At 37.9% G+C, this 22,363-nt stretch overlaps 2 long non-coding RNA genes across 2 annotated transcripts in view; one reads left to right on the top strand and one right to left on the bottom strand.

Annotated features, from left to right (window-relative positions):
• Positions 1–4,593, top strand: part of LOC142600489 (uncharacterized) — a 33,009-nt gene extending 28,416 nt beyond the window's left edge. Inside the window, exons 3-4 of the long non-coding RNA XR_012833994.1 lie at positions 1,845–1,954; positions 3,527–4,593. This is a non-coding gene — a long non-coding RNA (uncharacterized LOC142600489). The remainder of the gene's footprint in view (positions 1–1,844; positions 1,955–3,526) is intronic.
• LOC142600488 (uncharacterized) overlaps positions 1–22,363 on the bottom strand; it is a 71,230-nt gene that overhangs the window by 3,121 nt on the left and 45,746 nt on the right. Inside the window, exon 3 of the long non-coding RNA XR_012833993.1 lies at positions 3,762–3,833. This is a non-coding gene — a long non-coding RNA (uncharacterized LOC142600488). The remainder of the gene's footprint in view (positions 1–3,761; positions 3,834–22,363) is intronic.

Below are 22,363 nucleotides of genomic sequence, written 5' to 3' on the forward strand. Positions count from 1 at the left end.
AACCTAACAGGCTTTTAGCCCATTTGCTTCTTTCTGAAATTTTTATTATCAATGCTTGAGGAGATACACTTAATGAATATCTTTCTGTCGTATTTTATGTGCATTTATTTAAAAAGTCAGTGGAGACAATGGGTGCTTTGATGGTTGTGTGTAACTGTGTTTCTCTGTATTGAATATTTATTTTGACAGTAATCCCCCATTAACAACAAAACCTCTTTTCCTCTCTTTTTCCCCACCTACGCTCTTTATAATGAGCACAAAAAATTGCAAGTTTTTTTCCCATTTTTTAGGAAAAAATTACCAATACAGACCTGGATTACCTGAAGTACATTACAAAATAAACTGCCAATGGTTGACTTGCATGCTATGGACATTTGTTGTAAAAGAAAACTAAGCAAAGTTTATGCTATTCCGTGTCCACACAGGATTTTGCTATGCAAAAATTATATAGCCATGATGTGTGATAGTAGAATCAATAACACAGTGTTTTATTCCAGTAATAAGCTTTTCCTACAATAATAAGTTCCGTTACAATAAGCTTTTTTTTTGGGGGGGGGGGGGGGGGGGGAGTGTGTGAGAGTGAGTGAGTGTGTGTGTGTGAAATTGGTGTCACATTGCAGCTGAGACCTCTGTCTCCCTGCTCTCAGTTGTGTAGTTTCCTCTGCCCAGCTTTTTTGTGATACTCCTTTGATCACATGATAAGCTGACTCAATTCACTAACCAAGCAAAAATATGTGTGTGTTTAGCTTAAGTTCACAGTGCAGGCAGACAAGTGCCAAAGCTAACAGAAGGTGAAAACAGTGTTGGATTAGAAAAGGATGATGGAGGAAAGAGGAAGTGGGATGTCTCCTTTTGAGTGATGAAAAATTATTAATTTGGCTCACTGTAATATAAACCCATATTTAGCTATACAAGTAGACTGCAAGTACAGTGACTGTTCTGCAGAGACAAGGATTATATCAATAAAGAGCATGTTCTAATGCACATTTCTCATTTCTTTAACTTGTGTGCTGGAGAATTTATAAAATACATTCATTTGCAGAATGGCTCACAGTCGTTAATAAGAACAGGCACAGTTTGAATGTAGCTCTTCTTCTGGAGGAAAGTTACACATAACTGTTGAAGTAGTTTGGTTAAATTCTTGTGTTATCATCTACATCTGATATATACAGCAGTGTATTACATTCACCAATTGCCAATGAAAAAAGGTGTGAATTAAATGACTCATTAGGCTACATATTGCTAAACTCTGTTTCTAACAAAACTTGAAATAAATGCCAAAATTGTTAGACAAATTTCAGATGACAAATTGTTTGCTTGCAAACAATTTCAGCTCAAAATTCAGTCAGTACAGAATATGCTTTAATATCCTAAAGAGTAAATACAGTTTGTCAGAAAAGAGGAAGAATATCTGCTGAAGTTCTGTTTCTAAAAATTATTTCCAGAATTATTATTTTTAATTTTGTTGTTGTTCACAAATCATTTGCATGTTCGAAGTAGAGAAGACCTTTGTTTGAGTAGCCCTAGCACTGCCAGCAGAATAATCATAAGAAAATTCTAAGATGAGTGTGACTGTTCACTCAGCTCCTGTTCAGATTTTGTCTAAGCCAGCCTATGCTATGCCCTGATGTATGCTGGGATCAGCACCATTAGCTCAAAGTGAGGGCAAAATGTAGGCAGGATATGGAGGCCAGAAATGGCTAAAGGTCATTATGCAGCCACTATCATCTACGGCTTGCAGTCTCCTGCAGCCATAATCCTTGTATTAGCAATTGTCTGGCAGTTTCTTCAGAATCTGCTAAAACTAGATGAAAATAAAGCAATCTTCCCAAAATGTTTTTGAGATGGATCCAACAGCAGCTGGACTTCCAAGGCTTTCATGCTTCTTGATGGATACAGGGGATGACCACACCTTGATGAAGGAGAAAGGATGAGCTCTCTCACCATCAGCTAGGTAACTATTTTGTTCATAGGTGCACGAATTGCAAGTTATGAGCTGCAAGTTCTGAATTAGAGAACTTGTGAGGTAGAAACCTCATGAATTAAGTAATGAATTAGTAAATTCATGTGTTAGACTGATCTGTACAAAGGGGATTGGCCCATGTTTGTTAGCTTTCTTTCCTCGTGAGCTCATAAAATAAAGTTTAATTTACAGAGTACATTGTCCTGTACATTTGAGAGATCCAAACAGGCGGTGACAGATGAGCCAAGAAGAACACTGGGACATTTGGCCTCACATTAGAAAAATCACTAGCAAATGGAGAAGAGGAGATGATAGATGTTACAGAGGGATATAAATGTTGAAATGTGCTGGACAGATCTGTTCGAGCATGACCAAGTCCCACTGTGTCCTGGTGTGATACTTGTGTCCTGATAGGACAGATAGCCAGATAGGACTCTATAGAGCACCGCTGTTTCAATCAGTAGGATCACAGATCAAATTCCCAAGCTTATACATTAATCACTTCAGGGACAACATGGCTGGAAAGTCAGAAACAGAAATTTAGCAAAGAATTTTAGCAAATTTTAGCAAAAAACTTTTTTAGCATAGTCATCTTACCTTTAACACACTTAGAGATGCACCTTATCCTAGTCTGATTTCACTTTCTGTGTGAGCCCAGATTCTCAGTATCTCAGATTGGCAAAGCTCTCTTGCCTGCAAGACGTTGCTTCCTTTATTTCTGCTTTAATTTGCCATCCCATTGCTTCTCAAGCATAGTCCTTCATTAAGGCATTAAGCTTTCCCGCAGTGTGACGATTGTCAATAATACAGCATATTAATTGTTGCAGACAACCTAATACATATGTTCAGCATAAAATGCAAACTGGCATTTATAATATTCAGTTTTTTCTCCCTCTGTCCTAAACATCTTCTAGTCAAAACCATTTTTATAGTATAAGATATCTATATGTACTTTCTGAAAGCACTAAATTCTGTCAATTCAGAACACTCAATGTTGAATTTTACTTATTATTCAAAAGTATATACTTCAAGTATATAAACTTAAAAGTAGAGTGATTATTGCCTGACAATATGTTTTTTCCTTATACACCTCTATAAGAGAAAAACATTAAAGCAGTACAATAATAGGCTGAATTTTGATGTCTGCTCATCTCAGGATGGCCAATCAATAAAGGAAATGCTGTCTTTTTGGAGTTTGAACAGTGATCTGATGATTTGCCTAATGGAAGAATCTTGTTTTTAAGGTTACCAGTCCATTGTATGCTATCAGATCAGACAAAGTTTAACATACTACTTCCTGTCATGCACCAGGTCTGGTATGGGGAAAGGACTTAGGTGCTTATAGGAAGAGAATTAAATGGAAGAACATCCCACTCATCCAACTGTGCTTTTGGTATCTAGATTTATACCTGAAGGGAATCTGAAACCAAAACACAGAGTGTATTGCACTTTTTCTAGTCACTGATACAAGCATAATAAAGATATTGCACATGAATAACAATGGCAATGTATTATGTACATTTTGGATTCAGAAAAGGGTCATCTCCCTGTGTTTCATTTTAGAAATTCAGAAGTTTTAGAACTGGTTTGACTGAAGGTGCATTCATCAAGAATGGTCCTACTCTGGGAATGCCCAGGCTTTTAAGTTCTCCCACTTCAGCTGAGTTGGTAAACTCTTGAAAATAAATAACAAAAGGTGTCGTTCCTCACTTTTTGTCAATGGAGATCAACAGTCCACAGAAAAACAAAACAATAATCAAAAGGTTTCAGATTATCTAATTATAAAGCCTGTCCTCACCTATTGGCTGCTGTTCACTTTCTTAACTATTTCAATGCCATAATTGTCCTAGTTATCCAGTTGCCATGAAGTCTGTGTGATAGATAAGACAGCAGTTTCAATCAATCTAAAATATATTTTGTATTGACACAAATATATACATACACACACATATATATAAAACAAAACAATGTCAGCTTTTATTCATACCAGTTAGTTCCCTTCTGCTATTCCTTTTACAGATTTAGAAGGAAATTAAATTATAATATCAGACCATGTACTTTTCCATGTATTGTTAGGTCAAAACTTTAATACATCCTCCCAAGTTGTACTTTAGACTTCATGCCCACACTTCACTATTTAGCTCATCAGCTATTTTCAAGCATCAAAGGACTGTGTAAGATAAGAGAAAGAACTGAAAGGATCAGTAAAAAGAACAAGGCAGGCCTAAAACGTTATGTACAATTGTAATAACAAGACAACATCTTGCATCTTGAAGGGCCCTACACCTAGAAAGGATGAGATCAGTATTAAAATATTTGGTGTTTTAATATGTTCCTTAAACATAACCTGTGCTGGGGTGAAGCCTAGAAGTAATGAGGATTTTGGATCCCATTTTATTTGGGCTGAATTTTCCCCAGGAACACATTCCGCAAGTCCATAAAGGAGCTGAGATCAGAATTAGTATAGAGAGCAGTTCAGAAGAGTGAGAATGTCTAAAAGTAGTGGCAGATATTAACTTCCAACAAAACTTGCTCTAATAGGAACAAGCGAGAGAAAATAGTTCTTTGTCTTAGTTTGACCCTGTCAGTCAGCAGAAGTGTGAGAGAAGGAGCCTAAAGTCAGCTTTTTCTTCAAGGAAATAAGAAATGTTTGTTTACCTGCAAGGCTTATTGCCCCTAAAACTTTATCCAATCTGCTCCAGGAGCACAGTATAGAAATCATAGTTCTGCTTTCACTCCTTTTACCTTGAAGATAGCAATGCATGTGGACTATTGCAAATGAAAAAATACAATGAAGGCAAAGTATGTCAGGTTTAATAGAAAAAGAATGTGAAGCACATATACTGTCTTTGTGGTAAAGTTGAAGCAATTTTTTTCTTCATCGCAGTCTTTGTCTAGGAGAATTTTTAAATGTTGGTTACTTTGAAAGTGAAAACCAAGGAAGTAAATAAAGTAAAAATATAGGGAAAGCAAAATTTAGATGCTATGTCTGGCTAAGGTTGGAAAAAATCTTAGTTAAAGAAGGACTTTCAGGATTCAAAATATTTTATACGTTCCAGTGGAATCTGCAACCTTTTATAACCTTTCTCTGTTATTTTTAAATAATTATCTTTTCCTAGGATTTACAAACTGTTTTAGCTACTTTTATATATAATTAAAGTCCAGCATATGAAGTCTTGGTTTTAAGTTATTTGTATGAAATAATTTAAATGAGCAGAATAAGTATGCTTTTCTTCCCTCCAGACCTTGTTTGGTCACCCTTTACCATCAGTAAGTACTGCCTTCTATTCTTTTGCCTACAACTAGCTAAAAAATTAATTAGAAGCAGTAAATCTAATTCATATACAAAAGATGAGCTAAGCACCAAAAGGAAAGTACCAGGTCTTGTGGAGGCCAGAATGTCTACATAAATTCAGTCAGAGATTCAGTTCTCTGGTGACTTATCTGGACCAGGTACTTAGAAAAGTAATTGGGAAGAAAGACCCTCTCATACACACTTTCTTTTCTTTCTCTGTGCAGGCTACCTGCCATGTTGACAACCACAACCATCTCAGACCATGGAGGCAGACGGAAAACATGGAGGAGAAACAGTCTAAGCTTTACATCAGACATGCCCCAAGGTGATGGCCAACATTGATTGAGTAGTAAATTATTACCCCCTTGAAGCAATGAGGAAACAATGTATATGTTTTGTCCCTGAGGTGTGTCTCTAGGACATAGTCCCTTCTGTGACTCCACACTCCCATAATGAAGGTTAAAACCAACCTTTGCTTAGGGCTGTGCCCAAAGGTATAGTCTGCCTTTGGGAAGCAGATTCAGGCTTTTATTTCTGGCCTTCTGTATGCAGTCAGCCAAGATAAGTGGTATGGGAGAGTGTATGTATCAGTGGAGGCCCTGTCCTCTGTTGTAGTCGTGCTAGGCAAAGGCTGACCAGTATTCAGATATTACTGAATCAGCTTTGCATCATTGTACTTGGTTGTGGGTGAAACGTTGAGGCTTCTGGGGCTCTAGTTTCACAAAGATGCAGATGACATAGTTTTGTTGCTGCTTTTGCTTTTCCAGAGGTGAGCTGAGCTTTCAATTTCAATGAGGCAGACAACCAGTGCAAATGATAGTGAGCAGATCGGGCTGCAGAAAACTTTCCATCTATAAGACTTATTCTCTAAGAGATTGTATGTTCATTAAAGCAGTTACGATTTGGGCGATGGTCTTTCGATCCTGCTCTGCTTCCTATATGTATGTGGTTGTGGAAGCTAAATGTATTTTCATGTCTAGACTTCTCCAATATTCTCTCAGATTTGAACTTGGCTGCTAATGCGCATGTAGTAGTATATCTCAGGGCCATTATACAGTGCTGTTGGTTTCTACATAACATACGTAGGAAATGCTTCTAGGAGTGTTTCATTGACTCTGTATGTGGCCAAATAAAGCTCTAAAATAATGTGAATAGTGAATACATCTACCAGTACTATTTGTTACTTAGGATATTCAGTAAATATTACTTGTTTGCCGTAATTTTCTACAAGGCTTCTGTGCTGCACTTCTACATTGTATGAATTTTACAGTGCAATATGTCTGCGTTAAACTAGGAAGTACGTGTAGACTTCTCAATTGCTTCAGCACTCATTTCATCCTGCTAATTCTGTATTCAAGGCTACTGGATGGCTTGGGGCAGTGTCCTGGTTTTGGCAGGGATAATTTTCTTCCTAGCATAGAATCATAGAACGGTTTGGGTTGGACGGGGCCTCCAAGGTCATCTAGTTCCAACCACCCTGCCATGGGCAGGGACACCCTCCACTAGACCACGTTGCCCAAAGCCCCATCCAACCTGGCCTTGAACACTTCCAGGGATGGGGCCTCCACAACCTCCCTGGGCAACCTGTTCCAGTGCCTCACCACCCTCACAGTGAAGAATTTCTTCCTAACATCTAACCTAGATCGACCCTCCTTCAGCTTAAGGCCATTACCCCTTGTCCTATCACTACACTCCCTGATAAACAGTCCCTCACCAGCTTTCCTGTAGGCCCCTTCAGGTACTGGAAGGCTGCAATTAGGTCTCCCCAGAGCCTTCTCTTCTCCAGGCTGAACAATCCCAACTCTCTCAGCCTGTCCTCATAAGAGAGGTGCTCCAGCCCTCTGATCAACTCCGTGGCCCTCCTCTGGACTCGCTCCAACAGCTTGATGTCTCTCCTGTACTGGGCCCCCCAGAGCTGGATGCAGTACTCCAGGTGGGGTCTCACAAGAGCAGAGGGGGAGAATCGCCTCCCTTGACCAGCTGGTCACACCTCTTTTGATGCAGCACAATACACAGTTGGCTTTCTGGGCTGCAAGCGCACACTGCCAGCTCGTGTTGAGCTTTTCATCAATCAACACTCCCAAGTCCTTCTCCTCAGGGCTACTCTGAATCCATTCCTCGCCCAGCCTATAGTTGTGCTTCATATTGTGCTGACCCATGTGCAGGACCTTGCACTTGACCTTGTTGAACTTCATGTGGTTTGCACAGGCCCACCTCTCCAGCCTGTCAAGGTCCCTCTGGATGGCATCCCTTGCCTCCAGTGTGTCGACCCCACCACACAGCTTAGTGTCATCAGCAAGCTTGTTGAGGGTGCACATGATCCCACTGTCCATGTGACTGACAAAGATGTTAAACCCCTGAGGAACGCCACTCGTCACTGTTCTCCACTTGGACATTGAGCCATTGAGCGCAACTCTTTGCGTGTGACCATCTAATCAATTCCTTATCCACTGAGTGGTCCATCCATCGAATCCAAGTCTCTCCAATTTAGAGACAAGGATGTCATGCGGGACAGTGTCAAATGCTTTGCACAAGCAGCTGGTATAGTGCTGTGTTTTTGATTTAGGAGGAGAATAATGTTGATAACACACTGATGTTTTTAGTTGTTGCCAAGCAGTCATGGACTTTTCAGCTTCTTATACTGGCCTGCCAACGAGAAGGCGGGGGGCACCCAAGAAGCTGGGAGGGGACACAGCCAGGGCAGCTGACCCAAACTGACCAAAGGGATATTCCATACCATATGACATCATGCTCCAAATATAACTGCAGGGCTGGTCAGGAGGTGGGGCAGCTCAGGACCTAGCTGAACATCAGCTTTGGGTGATGAGAAATTGTGCTGCTCATCACTTCTTTTGTATATTATTTTATCATTATTGTTGTTGTTGTTGTTGTTATTATTATTATTATCTTCCTTTTCTGTCATATTAAACTGTCTTTATCTCACCCCATGAGTTTTACTTTTTCTTTTTTTTTTTGCCATTTTCAATTCTCTCCCCCATCCCACTGGGCGCGAGGAGTGTGGGCGAAAGGCTGTGCGGTTGTTTTAGCTGCTGACTGGGTTAAACCACAACAGGCAGTCATTAGGAAGTCCTACATCATATTATCTGCAGTATCACTAGCAATTTGCTGGACATCCTGAATTAGTGGTCACTGGAGGCAGTAGTGTGAAGACCTTTTTTTCAGTTTGCATATCTCCACCAGGATAAGTTGTTAAACTTTAGGGCATATTGTAAGTCTTTTTCTTGAGGAAGTAGAGTGGAGTGCATTTCAGATAACGTCATATCTTCTTGTATTAACAATCAAGGAACTTACAGGATACAAACAGATATGATTAATACTGAAATGAGCAGCCCAGAGCTTCCTGAAAGTGGTTATTAAGCCTCCACACATGCATATTACTTTAGTTTATTCGGAGAGATGCCCAGGTAAGAGCCAAAGGTCATGATGTGGCCCTTTGCTCTCCCTGGTTAATGATAGGCTATGGCTAATAGAACTCCCTGGTTCATCAGAAATACCAATATTCCCATGTCCTGAAATACAGAAGGTAGTGAAGTGTTAAACAATTATTATGCACAGTGGTAGATGATAATGCAAGAAGAGAGACATGTTCCTAATGGGTTAATATCCATGCACTAGTCTATTACAGCAGCTGGAGAGCAATTTCCTATTCTTTTGTCTTGGCTATGGTTACTAATAGCCCCATTTTTTTATGGTCTATCTCACTTTGAGGTCAAAATAATTATTAAACAACTAAGTAACCCCATTTGGCAAATGTTCTTTATAGGAAGTCTGTCCACAAATATAAAAGGGTTAGAGTGAATGACAAATAAGTATACCTTGTACCTGTTTGTGCGGATTTGCTAAAATGCCAGCAGAAGCCCACACAAAATTGGGCTGTTAATCATCTGTTAATAGCCCTGTCACAAGGAAGAGTGTGTATGTGTCTACGAAGTGTAATTTTTTTAAAAAAGTGACCCACTCCACAAGAGCCTTCATAACAGTTACATGTGGTTTAACAACAAAGACACTATGGTTTAATGTCCTCCTTTGGTAAATTACTGACCAATTATTAACATGTACTGAAAGAACATATTGCGTCTGCCAATCTTTATTCAGGGGTCTGGGTACTAGCTTTAAGAAATGCAGTTACGTGTTTTGTCTAGTTTCTGTGTGGTTTTGTTCCTGTAGAATTAATGTGCTGAAGTATTTTTCCTCCTGGGCATAGTGTAAAGACAACCATATATGTTCAGTACAAGTGATTCCCACTTGCTTGTAAATGATTGGTTCACAGGAGTAAGACGCACAGGCACTAGAAGTGAAATACAGCACAGAGACTGAATAAATAAACTCTCCGCTTGTACCACAGAGTGCAGTTCTGCTGTCTGCACCACACATTGCTGAAAGCAGATGCGTTGAGGAGCACAGTGCAGGGACACACTGAGAATTCTGAATGGCATTAGCTGATCATGTTTGTTTGGCCTTGGAAGCCAGAAAGTGGCAGAAATAGCCCTGAAGCAATGCAAAGTAAAGGCTCATGGTAGGAAACTGATCCCAGTGAGATGCAGAACATTGGCAGATTTTTTCCAAGTGACGCAAGCAGACTCAGAAACCACAGCCTGAAGCTCAGCTGACTGCTACCATGGTGTTCCAAAGCAAGCAGTTGTGTGTCTTCTCTGTCTGATAGAAACTTTTTCTTTTTTTCCTTTTTCTTTTTGCAAATGTATAGGAAAAGCACTCACTGGTATTCCTGTGTATCTGTTCTATAGTTTGAAAAAATACTTCTCCTTCCTAGCTGCAGATTCCCTCAGTCGCTACATATGTCAAGATACTTTTACATTATTACTTTCGGGTAAAGGTTTGAGTGTACATGAACACCAAGATCAATGATGTGCTTTAAGTCCTCTAGGCTTATCGGAGCCAAATGACTTAATTTGAAGTTATTTCAGTCAAAATCTCTGTCCAATTAGAATATTTCTATAATATCCATCTAAAGTTATGTTAAAAGATATATTGACTTAGATTGTGGTCATTTGAGCTTTTCTTGTGTTAAAGCAAGAGAGGGGAAACATTACTGCTGAAAAGAGTGTAAGTGCACGGTTCTTTGTGTTGACTCATTTTTGTTGTAGCAGACCATCTATGCACCCCTCTTTCTTTATTGGCAGTAATTTCTTTATCTACTGTTATGGCTCAAAATTCTGACTTGACTATATTCTCAGATGAGTAGGAGGGCATCAGAGTTTCAGGAGCAACAAAATTTACCTCTGGAAAAGCAAAAATATACTACAGGAAATTTGAGCTCGTTTTAAAATAAAAAGCTAGTAGACTGAAATGGATAAGTGAACAGTGACTATCATGTATCTGTACTTAGTATTGTTTATGCTATAAACTCCTTTTTTTTTGATCAATGAGTAATGGAAGGAAAGATAATATTAATTTTCTAATGTTATTGTTTTCATTGCAATATTCAGTTTTAAAAATTTTAATGATCATATAAAATTCTTCCTTTCATTGCCTTGATCCTTTTATTACTGATGCTGTCTTGTTGTTCAAGAAAACAGGAATGTTCTTGTCTAGAAACGCTTTACTCATTTTTTCTGTTTAAAAATGTCTACCTGACAAGATCAGATTGGATGGCTGTGATAGGTATGCAATTTGAACTATTCTAGGAGTGGCAGCTACAAGGAGTTTGAACAACGAAGTCTATTAAAGACAAGTCCTCATGGCTATGACTAAACCAGCTGAGAAGTAAAAAATAAAAGTGAACTCTTCACAAAATTCAGCAAAGTGTGCTAACAGGACAGCTGAATTATCTTGCTTTCATTAATAGCTGCTCTTAATGCGCTCCTGAGCCACCATACACGTGAACCACAGCTGTAGAAGACATAGTCAGCAGAGCTGAATTGCTTAATGCTAACAAAAGTAATTCAATTCCAGCTTCTGACGTAGATGCAAATTCCCTTTCAGTGTATATCATGGGGGAAGTAGAAGTTCTGCAGTGTCACTCCAAAACTGTGGAGCTTCAGCCTCTAGCATTACAGAATCTACCATCACTGACCTACTGTGAGACGAGATTCATTCCAGGTACAAGAATCAGTATAGACTTGAAAAAGAAGAGCACTTGTTCCTGGTAAGACAACTTTATGAAGAGGCATCAAGACATGAAGTGTGTGCCAGAACCATGGCCCTAGGCTCAGCTTACTACACACATCTCTTTCTATTTCAGGGCATTTCCTTGCTGTTCCACATAGAAATAACTCATCCAGAGTTTCACTGTGCTCTTCTTTTGCCCTGTGCTCACCATGTCCCTGTTTTTCATCACGGGTGTTTCCAATTTTCTTCATCACTCACACTGCTTATACTGTGGCTTCCCTTAATACCTAAAAACAGGGTCTCTGACTTTCCCTCATTATTAGAATCCCTTTATATCTTCTCTCATTATTAGAAGTTCTGTAAATGAGCATCCTGTGGTTGCACCTTGATAGTGAAAGCTGGGGCCATTCATACTAAGAATTTTCCCTAAAACTTGGGAAGTGAAAAAGCAAGAATAATTATATTCAGTTGGTCACATATATCCAGGCTGACAAAACCAGAAGTGCCAGCAAGTAAGAGCTTGCCAGCTCTTATTATACATACTGTGTAGTTATTTCATTGTTAAATAATGACATTGCGGTCATTTCTGCATCCGTATCTCAGACAGATAGTCACTGTTCACAGCTGACACCCTTTGGTTGTTCAGTATTTGAGGAGATGCAAAAGAAGAATAAACTTAGATGCCCATATCCTTAGCAGGCAGTGTTCTCTTTTCCATAGCAGCAGAGAAGCATGCTCCCATGGCATGCATTTCCTGGGATCTCTCAGGGAAATTTCACAGACATTTCTCACTCCCTGGTACAGCCTCTTCACACTACAGTTAGTAACATACCTTGCAGTGAAACAAAAATTTGTCAGAAAATACTGACTTCTTGATCCAGAATATCAATACTGTTTTGTTTCTTTGCCACTGGAAGTCCTGGGAGTCTAATCTCCCTCTCCACACTGAGGACCTTAAGTCTGATTATAGGTTTCATTGGTCTGTGGCTTCTGGGTAGCCTGCATACTGGGTCTACCCTGAGGACAGTTGTTGATTCCCACCCAGGTTGCTGCAGTTGCCCAGAGAAATTGTCATTCCTATCAATTCTGATTAATAATTTGTTAGAAGAATACTGAAAGCTACATGAACTTTAAATTCCCTGAGCAGCTGCAGGGCACCTGGGGCTTTCCTTAGAATTTCAGTTTCTGAAAATACAACTAACTAAATAAAATGGCAGACCTTTTCAGACCAAATGTAAACAAGAGTAAGCAAATCCTGCTTTTCGGTGAACTTGACAGCTCCTTGTACTTCACACCTCCTTCAGCACAGACTGCATTTTAGTAGACATAGTCTAGACACCAACATTTTGAAATTAACTCAGTCTCTGACATGATAAACCTTAGCTCACTTTGTTCTTCTTATGTTACTGTACCAGAATAACAAGTTGTACTTGAATAGAGACCTATCATAAATTGGAAGAATTATGGGATGTGTGTTAGGAGATTAACATTCTGAATTAATACAATGTAAGTTTGTTTTCCAAATATATCTGTTCCTAATGATCAGTGTCATTTCATTTATTGTCCTGTGTATTACAATTAGTAATAGGAAAACATTTTTTCTACCTTACCCAGTGGAATGATGCTGGAACATTTTGGTTCTTAATCAATTATGCTTGTCAAAAATGAAAACTGTTTAGAGCAATCAGCATCAGACCAATTTATCCAACCCATCCAGTGTTTACAAAAATTAGTGAAAACAGAAATGGAACCTGGGTCCTAGTCAGGTATTACTTTTTATCAGAATCTACTTTATTAATAGTTCAGTACTTAAAGCCAACACTCGTGGCAGGAAAAAAAAATATAAAACTATTAGTTGTCCTTTAAAATTCTTTTTTTTAGGGCAAATTATTTCAGCACTAATAATAAATCAACTCAGAGAATAAAGACAACGATTTTGCATATGATGACCATTTCCATCTTTGTTATTTATATTTAAATGCAACATGAATTATTTTCAAAGGAAATTCAGTGATAACTATAGTTCCAAGAGGACTGAACTGCTTATGAGAAAATGGTTTACTTGAAAAGAAAAAAAAAAAAAAGAGTGATGAAAATATTAGAATGTCTGAATTACTGATTTTGAACAATTCAGAATTAAATTATTTGTTTTGAAGAGTAATTTTAATTTTACATTTATTTTGTGCAAAAAACTTAGGCTAAGTAACTTGGAAAATAAATTTTTAAGGTAATTTTTTTTTCTAGAGTGAAGAATTTCAGTTTTATTGGAAATTTTTTTCAATTCTGTATGATTTTTTGTTGTGATTTCACCCAAACCAATACTTTTTTTACTCTGATTCTAGTGATATAGCCACTGAATGGAAAAAAAAAAAAAGTATTTGCACTGCTGTAAGTACATGCTTTCAGAAGCAAGTAAAAAATAAAAATATAAACCACAAGTGTGTTTGCTGCAGTTGAATTTCACAAGTTTTTATCATGCCACAAACTGCAGTCAGGTTGAGAAAAAAGTAGCACTTCTGAGTTTGAACACAGGACATAAAAAAATATTATGAAGGTGCAGTTTGGCATTGCTCCTCTCTACAATGATGGTAGCCCTTAAGTCCTAAAGAAAATTACTTTACAAACCAGTATGGATACCAGAGTATCTGGCCAGAAGGGGTTATCTACTTCAAGATCAAATTAGGCTTCTGAACTAACCTCACACTTACGGTTTTGGATTAGGATGATCACCAAATTGTTATGAATTTAGGAAAATTCTGATCAGAGTGGGTTAAAAATTTTTGTGAATTATAAAGATCTGGGCTTGAAATTATACTAATCACAATAATATAGAATGTGGCTATAGAAATAATCAGACAGGTAATGTGCCCACAGCAAACAGTGCTTTGCATGCACCATAGTTGTGACCGTATAATATAAAATGGAGACTTCCAAGCTAGTAGCTGGGTGATGTGTTGCTATATTGCATTAGAGAACCTAGAAAATGTCTTCTGTTACTCCCAGTAAGTCTGTGAAAGATTCAGTTAAATAAGCCCATATGTCTGTTCCTTATACTCAAGGTCTTATATACAAATTATTTGTCATCAACATGCCAAAGTGCAGATACATAAACAAATACAAAACATTGCTCAATGATGAGCATTCTACGATAATAGGATAATTTTTGTTTCTGCAAACATAATGTTTGTACTGTTCATATGTATAAAATAAGGTATCTTTCCTTAAAAGCTCTCATTTTGTCTGAGCTTTTGAGGTTATTTCTTTACCTGTGCTAAATCAATTAATTTCATGTAGCCCACTTGGTGATTTCAAAGAGTTCCTATACCTTACACTCATTCCTTCATGTATGATTTTAAAATGTTGGATCTTTCGCTTATACTGTAGTGGAATTTTTTAAATTTTCTTTAGCTATTGGAATTAAATAACTGAAAGCAAAAGCAAACATTTCTTAACATATTATGTCAATGTTTCATTTGTTCTGTAGTCCTTATAGAATCTTCCCATGTACAGCTATACTGTATGTTAAAAAAAAAAAAAAAATAGAAGCATAGAAAAACCCTCTCTCAAGTGTATTCAATGCCAATAAGAAAAACAGAAAAAAAAAGCCCTAATTTTTAGATACCTTTATATTTCCCAGGCAGAAGACCGGCTAATTCCACAAGTACAAATCCTGCTGTTTGCTTTCCCAGAATCCCAGGTGCAGAATAACCATTTGCATTTCTGCCATCAGCTATCAATTTGCATTAAAAAAAGTATTTTCTATAGAAAGTATTTTAATGTTCATGTTGGCATGTTTTCAATACAAAAGCAAGTACAATAAAGCAAGTTTTCTGGGGAAAAAACGTAACAGTAAAGTCAAGATCTATAGTAGTTGGGTTTTTTTAATGGAATCATGTGGTTTCTGCTAAAACATTTCAAATATGCTAGATAACAATATGACTTCTAAATGATAACATGCAGGAGGCAAAAAAAAAAAAAAAATCCTACAAGTAAACAGATCTTTTTGCTGAGTGTGTATTCCCCACTCCACTGTAATATCTTTGGTGGGTCACTTTATTTGATTTCCTAAAGCAACACAATTTACAAAGGCCCCCAAGAGGGAAAAGAATGACTGAGATTATATTAAGCTTTGCGTTTGATATATGGGAAGTTACTCATAGCTCTAAGGAAGAACAACATGTAGAAGTGGCTTTGTTGTTGTTGCATTTGTTACATTGCCAAGATTAGAGTTTACTGAGGATTATAGTTCAGCTTGCAAACTAAAGCAATGTCTTATTTGATCTAAAATAAGATCATACTGTCATCAGTTCAAAAGAAAATATAAGTCATTTTTATATAACTGTGAAATTGCAAAGAGATTTTAGCCTTTGCAAATAGTGCTTCTGAAAACAAGTTTTCAGCTGATACCTTTTTCTTGGTAGCAATTGATTGTTGAATCAGTAGAAATCAAGCCTTAATCTCCCTCCTTAAGAGAAGTAAATGTGTATACCATTCCTTGGTTAAAGATGCTTTAATTTCAAATGTATCTAAACTTAAATTGTAATAACTTCCAATTTAATACATTTAAAAAATATGCAAGTGATTTTATGTTACAGAAAGTAGTCAGGGAAAGATAAAACTGTGAGGAACTTCAGAGGAACTGACTTAGCAATGATGAAAGTCAGTGTTGATTAAGGCAAAATATTTGAGTGGGGAGAGGGGGGATTGAACTACCACTCATAAAATTCTCATCAAATCCTATCATCTTCAGTACAGGTTGTGTGTAAATAATTTTTGTCAACTGAAAAAAAAACCCCAACCAACAAATAACCCTGGCAAGCATGTAGCAGTAATAAGGATGTTAGAATTTAAAACAAAAAGACATGATGTATGGAAACCAATGAGAAAATGACAGAAGGTGAAATTACAACCTTATTTAGAATATTTTGTTCAGCATCTATATCTTCAGTCCACATTCTTCTTGTTTAATTGTAAGAGTATCATTGAGATGGCTAAATTTTGAAAGTAGTTCCCCTTAACCCTACTTTCAATACAAAAGCATAAACAGGCATCTCCAGAAGGTAATTTTTGTTTTAGAATTTCCTGAGTTTCCCTATGGACAGCCTGTATCTTTCTATTGAATACATAATGCTGAAGTGAATGTGGTCCTAACTTCAGTGAGGTATATAATATAAAGTTAAATTAGCCTGTATCTATATCTGAAATACCAAAGTAGTAGCTCAGAATGAGGCAACACTGAGAAAGCTGGGAAGCATGGGAAAAAGATCTTGCATCTAAGGAACAAGTGGAAAGAATTAAATGGTTTAAGAGGAAGGTCGGTAAAAGGGTATATGGTAATTGCACATGGTAAAATAACACAGGAAATAAGGCGGAATCTTTTGTTCTTCCTATCACATAACAGGAACAAGGAAATATTTGTGAAATTGTAGGATAATAAATTCAAAAGTCATGAACAGAAGAAAAATCACTCAGTGCATCATTATAATCATAGAAATTAGAGGTGGGAACAACAAAGAGGCTAGTCAATGCTCTTGGGTACCACATTATTTCCAGTAAATAATAAAATCATTGAATGCTGTTCTGTAAATCTAATTTCTGCCTTTATTTTTTAAGTACTTTCCAGGCGTAAATGCTTACTTATTTTATGACAATATCTCTTGCTTATATAGATCCTAATCATTCCAAATATTGTGTGAACTCAACCCCTCATGATGATTTTAGATTTTTAAAACTATATTGCTCGTACACTACTACATTCTATTTCAGAAACTTTCTGACCTTTCAGAAACTTCCCATATAATGAGAAACTGACACTGTTTACCTTCTTTTTCCTTTGTTAGATTATTTTCTAGATCATGAAGTTTCACACTAAATGTTACTGGTGAGCACCGCTGTTAGAGCTAAATGTGATATGACCATAAGAATATAAGAGAAGTCACCCTGATTCAAATCACTCACCTAGTTCTCTGACAGTGGTAAATACCTGATACCTAGTAAGGAATTCAAGACCAGGGTAAGTATGCCTCTGGTATGTTTTCCTGGAAGGAAACTGTGAATTTATTGCTGGAATTTTGTTTGAATTTTGGTTTCCAATTCCTATTACAGTTCTGAGCAACCTGCAGTTTTTGAAGGTGTCTTGGAAGTAGCTAAATGGGACTGACTTCTTCTTTCTCTGTAGATTAGAGAATATCAAAAGTATTTCAGTGACTTACTTCCACTGAAATACTTTTGGGCCTCTTCCTCTTTCCTCTCACCTACAAGCCTACAAACCATTATAAACATAGTTCCATTGATATAACTGAAAAGTAAATATGATTTTAGGAATAGTGTCTCATATCATTAATATCATCAGCTAAATTATGATACACCTATCTACACGTAAAGAGAGCAAAATGTAATCTGCCATAATTTATTATGGGAAAGAAAGAAAAGGCATTTGCTCAAGAGAAAAATGAGAAACAGGGATGTTTACTAATATTTCTTGTAGATCTATCACCATTGATAATCAAGAGTATTAAAACTTATCTAGAGATTATAAATACCAGTATAAATAAGGAGAAATATGACAAGCAATTTGATTCATCCTTAAATCTGCTGATCAGCCTGTAGTATTCAAGGATATGTACCCTTATGCAGTATCTAGATCCAAAGTAATTAATTAACGCAATTAGATCATTTGATATGCAACACAGATACGTTTTTATCTCACGCTGTTTACATTTTGATGACTGCTTTTTAATGCCACTAAGGTTAAATATAATGATCTAAAGCGACACAGCATACACATTGTGATATTATCCTTTCTTTTAGCAATTTGAGACCTCTGTGCAAGTAGGGACAGAAAGCAAATTTTTATAACATTTAGTTATAAAAGAAAGTAAAAATGGACATGTAAAAGTAGATTGAGGAAGTTTTCAATTTGTTTAAGAGAAGAAAAAAGTAAAGCATGTAGAATGTTGAGATTATAGTTTAAAATGTTTTCAGAATTCGTAGAAAAAATTATTTTACGGAATCCCAGTAAGGAAAGTATTAGCTGTACTTCTCAGTATATCTTCAAATGAAAAGTATAATTACGCACTGTTTCCTATCCTGTATTAATATTAATATCAAGAGCAGTAAGCTGTAAATTTCTCTGGATCCCTACAATAATGTTTGATGCTTGCTTTGCTAAGCACCTAATAACTCTAGCGGCAGTTTTTGCAGCCAGCGAGAGGAGTGAGAAGATGCGAGAAACTTGGCAGACACCAAAGTCAGTGAAGAAGGAGGGGGAGGAAGTGGGTCCAGGCACAGGAGCAGAGATCCCCCTGCAGCCTGTGGAGGACCCAATGCCAGAGCAGGTGGAGGCATCTGAAGGAGGCTGTGACCCTGTGGGAAGCCCGCACTGGAGCAATCTCCTGGCAGGACCTGTGGATCCGTGGAGAGAGGAGCCCACGCCAGAGCAGGTTTGCTGACAGGACTTGTGACCCCATGGGAGGCCCACACTGAAGCAGTCTGCTCCTGAAGGTCTGCACCCCATGGAAGAGACCACGCTGGAGCAGTTCGTGAAGGACTGTAGCCAGTGGGAAGGACTCAAGTAGGAGAAGTTCATGGAGGACTGTCTCCCGTGGTAGGAACCCCACGCTGGAGCAGGGGAAGAGTGTGAGGAGTCCTCCCCTGAGGAGGAAGGAGCGGCAGAGACAGCATGTGATGAACTGACCGCAACCACCATTCCCTCTCCCCCTGTGCCGCTGAGGGGGGAGTAGGTAGAGAATTTGGGAGTGAAGTTAAGCCCAGGAAGAAGGGAGGCGTGGGGGAAGGTGTTTGAAGAGTTGGGTTTATTTCTCATTACTGTGTTTTGCTCAGCAGTAAATTAGATTAATTTTTTTCTAACTTGAGTCTGTTTTGCCCATGACTTAATTGGTGAACGATCTCTCCCTGTCTTTATCTCGATCCATGAGCCTCTCATTATATTTTGTCTCCCCTGTCCAGCTGAGGAGGGGAGTGATAGAGCAGCTTTGGTGAGCACCTGGCCTTCAGCCAGGGTCAACCCACCACAAAGCCCAAGTGTGGTCCTGATTTCCAAACTGTGGCATCATAAAAAACATTCTTGCAGGGAAAACACTGATGGATGTATTTGTAATTTGTGAGCTACCTTGGCAAAATCTTAGTGCTTTATTTAATACTTTTTTTTCATTCATAGCAGACCTACTGTTTATGATTCATAATCAAATATTGTCCTGAGAGGAACACTTTTTGGCAAAAAATCAATAGTAGGCTTCTCCATTTCAAGAAAATTGTGCTTTCAATGAATTAAATGACAGCCCTATATTTTTTTAATGAAAGAATTTATTTTTTTAAAATTTCTTTTGTAGAAGATGATTGAAAAGATGGAAGATTAGGGAACACAATGGGGTAAAAGAATCCTAAGTTATTTGCTTGTATTGCAATTCAATTAAACTTCTCACCATTGCCAAAAGGGCTTTGGCTTATGTCTACTTGTTTCTCTTTTCCCTGCTCTGGGACACATGGCCTTGATTTCTTCTCTTGCCCACGCTGTGGAGCTTATTAGACTTTCAGTGGACCAGTTCACCTTACTAACTCAGTAGAAAACCATTCTGGTATTTTTTTACTGGTCTATGAGAATGATGTCAGGGATGGTTCTGTTGACTGTTACAGCCAGCACAAAGTAAGTGGCAAGCTGCAGTAGTGAAGAAGTAGAAACAGATACAAACTATGAGGCTGTCCCATTCTGATGATATCACGGACTCACAGAATGGTTGAGGCTGGAATGTAACTCTGGAGGTCATGTGGTACAACTCCCGTGCTGAACCAGGGCAACCTACAGCTGGTTGCCCAGGTCCACATCCAGGCGACTTTTGAATATCTCCAAGGATGGAGACTCCGCAACCCTTCTGGGCAACCTGTGCCAGTGCTTAGCCACCCTCACAGTGAAAAAGTGTTTCCTGATGTTCAGAGGGAAACTCCCATTTTCCAGTTTGTGACCGTTGCCTCTGGTCCTGTCACTGGGCACCACTGAAAAGACCCTGGCTCTGTCCTCTTTGCACCCTCCCTTCAGCTATTTTATATATGGATGAGATTCCCCCTTGAGCCTTCTGTTCTTCAGGCTAAACAATCTCAGCTCTCTCAGCTTTTCCTCACAGATGAGATGCTCCAGTCCCTTAATTTTAGGCGAGTTGTCAAAATTTCTGCTTCTCAATGATGAGATGTTAGGTAAGCTCACCACATCATTTGAAACTGCAGGCTCAGTTCATTGAACAAGAAAAACAAAGCTTGATGCCTATTCTCAAATCAAACTCCAAACTTTCTCACGTGTCTGAAAATTTTATAGAAAATCACAGTTCTCCAGCCTAGTTCTTCAACCTGATCATAGCAACTTTTGCTGACTCTCTGGTTTTCCCAAACTGTCATAAACTCTGATTTGGTTTAAAATTCAAGTTTTATGAAAGCCCCTTTTTAGAGTTGCTGGCTCTATGTTTAGACAACTAAATATATAAAAATTGAAATAGCTAAAACAATTGAGCTGAAAATTTTCAAAGAATGTGAGACTAATGAAAGCTGATTTTGTTTAACTTAGCATAAACAGGTTTTTTTTAGATTTTTTTTTTAAGCTAATAATCATGGGGGGAAATTTTGCCTCATTTGTTAATGTATACCATGCTGCAACAGCATTGCATGTTCCTTCAGACCATACATAACTGGAAGTTTGTAATGTATAAGCAGCAGAGTTAGAGGTACAGAGATGATGTTCATATTTTAGGACATGCAAATGTTTACAACAACTTCATGCAGGAATATCACATTCTCAGTGTTTGTCAAGGTGCTAAGCTATAGTTTGTAGACTGCAATGATCTGTGGAGACAACTACTATTGAAAAAGGGGGGCGAGAATCAGGCTGGAAGGAGGGCAAAAGAGGAATACCTCAAGGTTACACTTTAGGCTCCATCTTGTTTAATGTTTTCATCAATGCTTTTGGCATCCACAACCGATTTACTGATGATCCAAGTTTGGAATCACCAGCCATACAGAGGAAGATTGTATTGAAAGGACATGATGACACTGAGGACTCAAGTAATATTAACATAATGAAATTCCACACTGTGAGATGAAAGATTGCAATAGCAACAAAACAATCATCAGTAAACTAGAAGCTCATTCATTGGAAAGCAGTGGAAAACAGTAGGACTTGGGTATATTACTTGATTTCAGGATGAGTATTGTGATTGGTTCCAGGATGTAGCCATTAAAAGCAAATACCATTCTGGTGTGTTTCAGGCCATATGTTTCAGAGATGATGAGGAAGTGTTGTTGCCAGCCTACAAGGTTTAGTAAAACCTCACTTGTGTGTGTCCTGGTAAGCTCTGTTCAAGAAGGATTAATTCAATATTCTTTTCAAAGAAGGACTGCTTGGGTGGTTAGGAAAAGGAGACCCAGTTGTTTAAATGCAAACTAGCTTAGGTTAACCTAGTTTAGGTTAAAAGAAATACTGAAAGAAAGTATGATTATTTTTATAGGTTAAAAAAGATCAGAAGAAGAAACAATGGTAAAGGACAACACTCACACAAAAATAAACAGGTTGTGAACTTTCTGATGAAATATAGGCTACAAATTATATGAATATTCCTAATCAGCAACTATTTGAGATAACATTTTCAGGACAATGTGTGATAAATTTATGCAGGAAATACACAATGTGATGCCTGTAATCTCGGGATTGGTGACCAGGACAGCCCTCATAGTCTCATCGTCATGTATCTCTCTTCAGCATTATCTGCATTTCCATGCATTCTTCTTCACTTTTTAGGACTAGGGTACAGCACATAAAGCTTGATGATGTCCTGAACTGAGATTAGGCTGGTGAGGACCTTTCAGAACAAGGACCTCTGATTTTAGTATCACCTTACTTCAGGACTGCAGTGGACTGAGAGCAGAAATGGCTTATCTAAAGGTTCAGCAAGACAATAGAAGGAAAACAGTAAGGATGTGCAACCAAGGGGCAAGTGATAGGATTGAATCCT

The sequence above is a fragment of the Balearica regulorum genome, chromosome 2 (assembly GCF_011004875.1).
Source record: "Balearica regulorum gibbericeps isolate bBalReg1 chromosome 2, bBalReg1.pri, whole genome shotgun sequence".
In the NCBI taxonomy this organism is placed as follows: Eukaryota; Metazoa; Chordata; class Aves; order Gruiformes; family Gruidae; genus Balearica; species Balearica regulorum.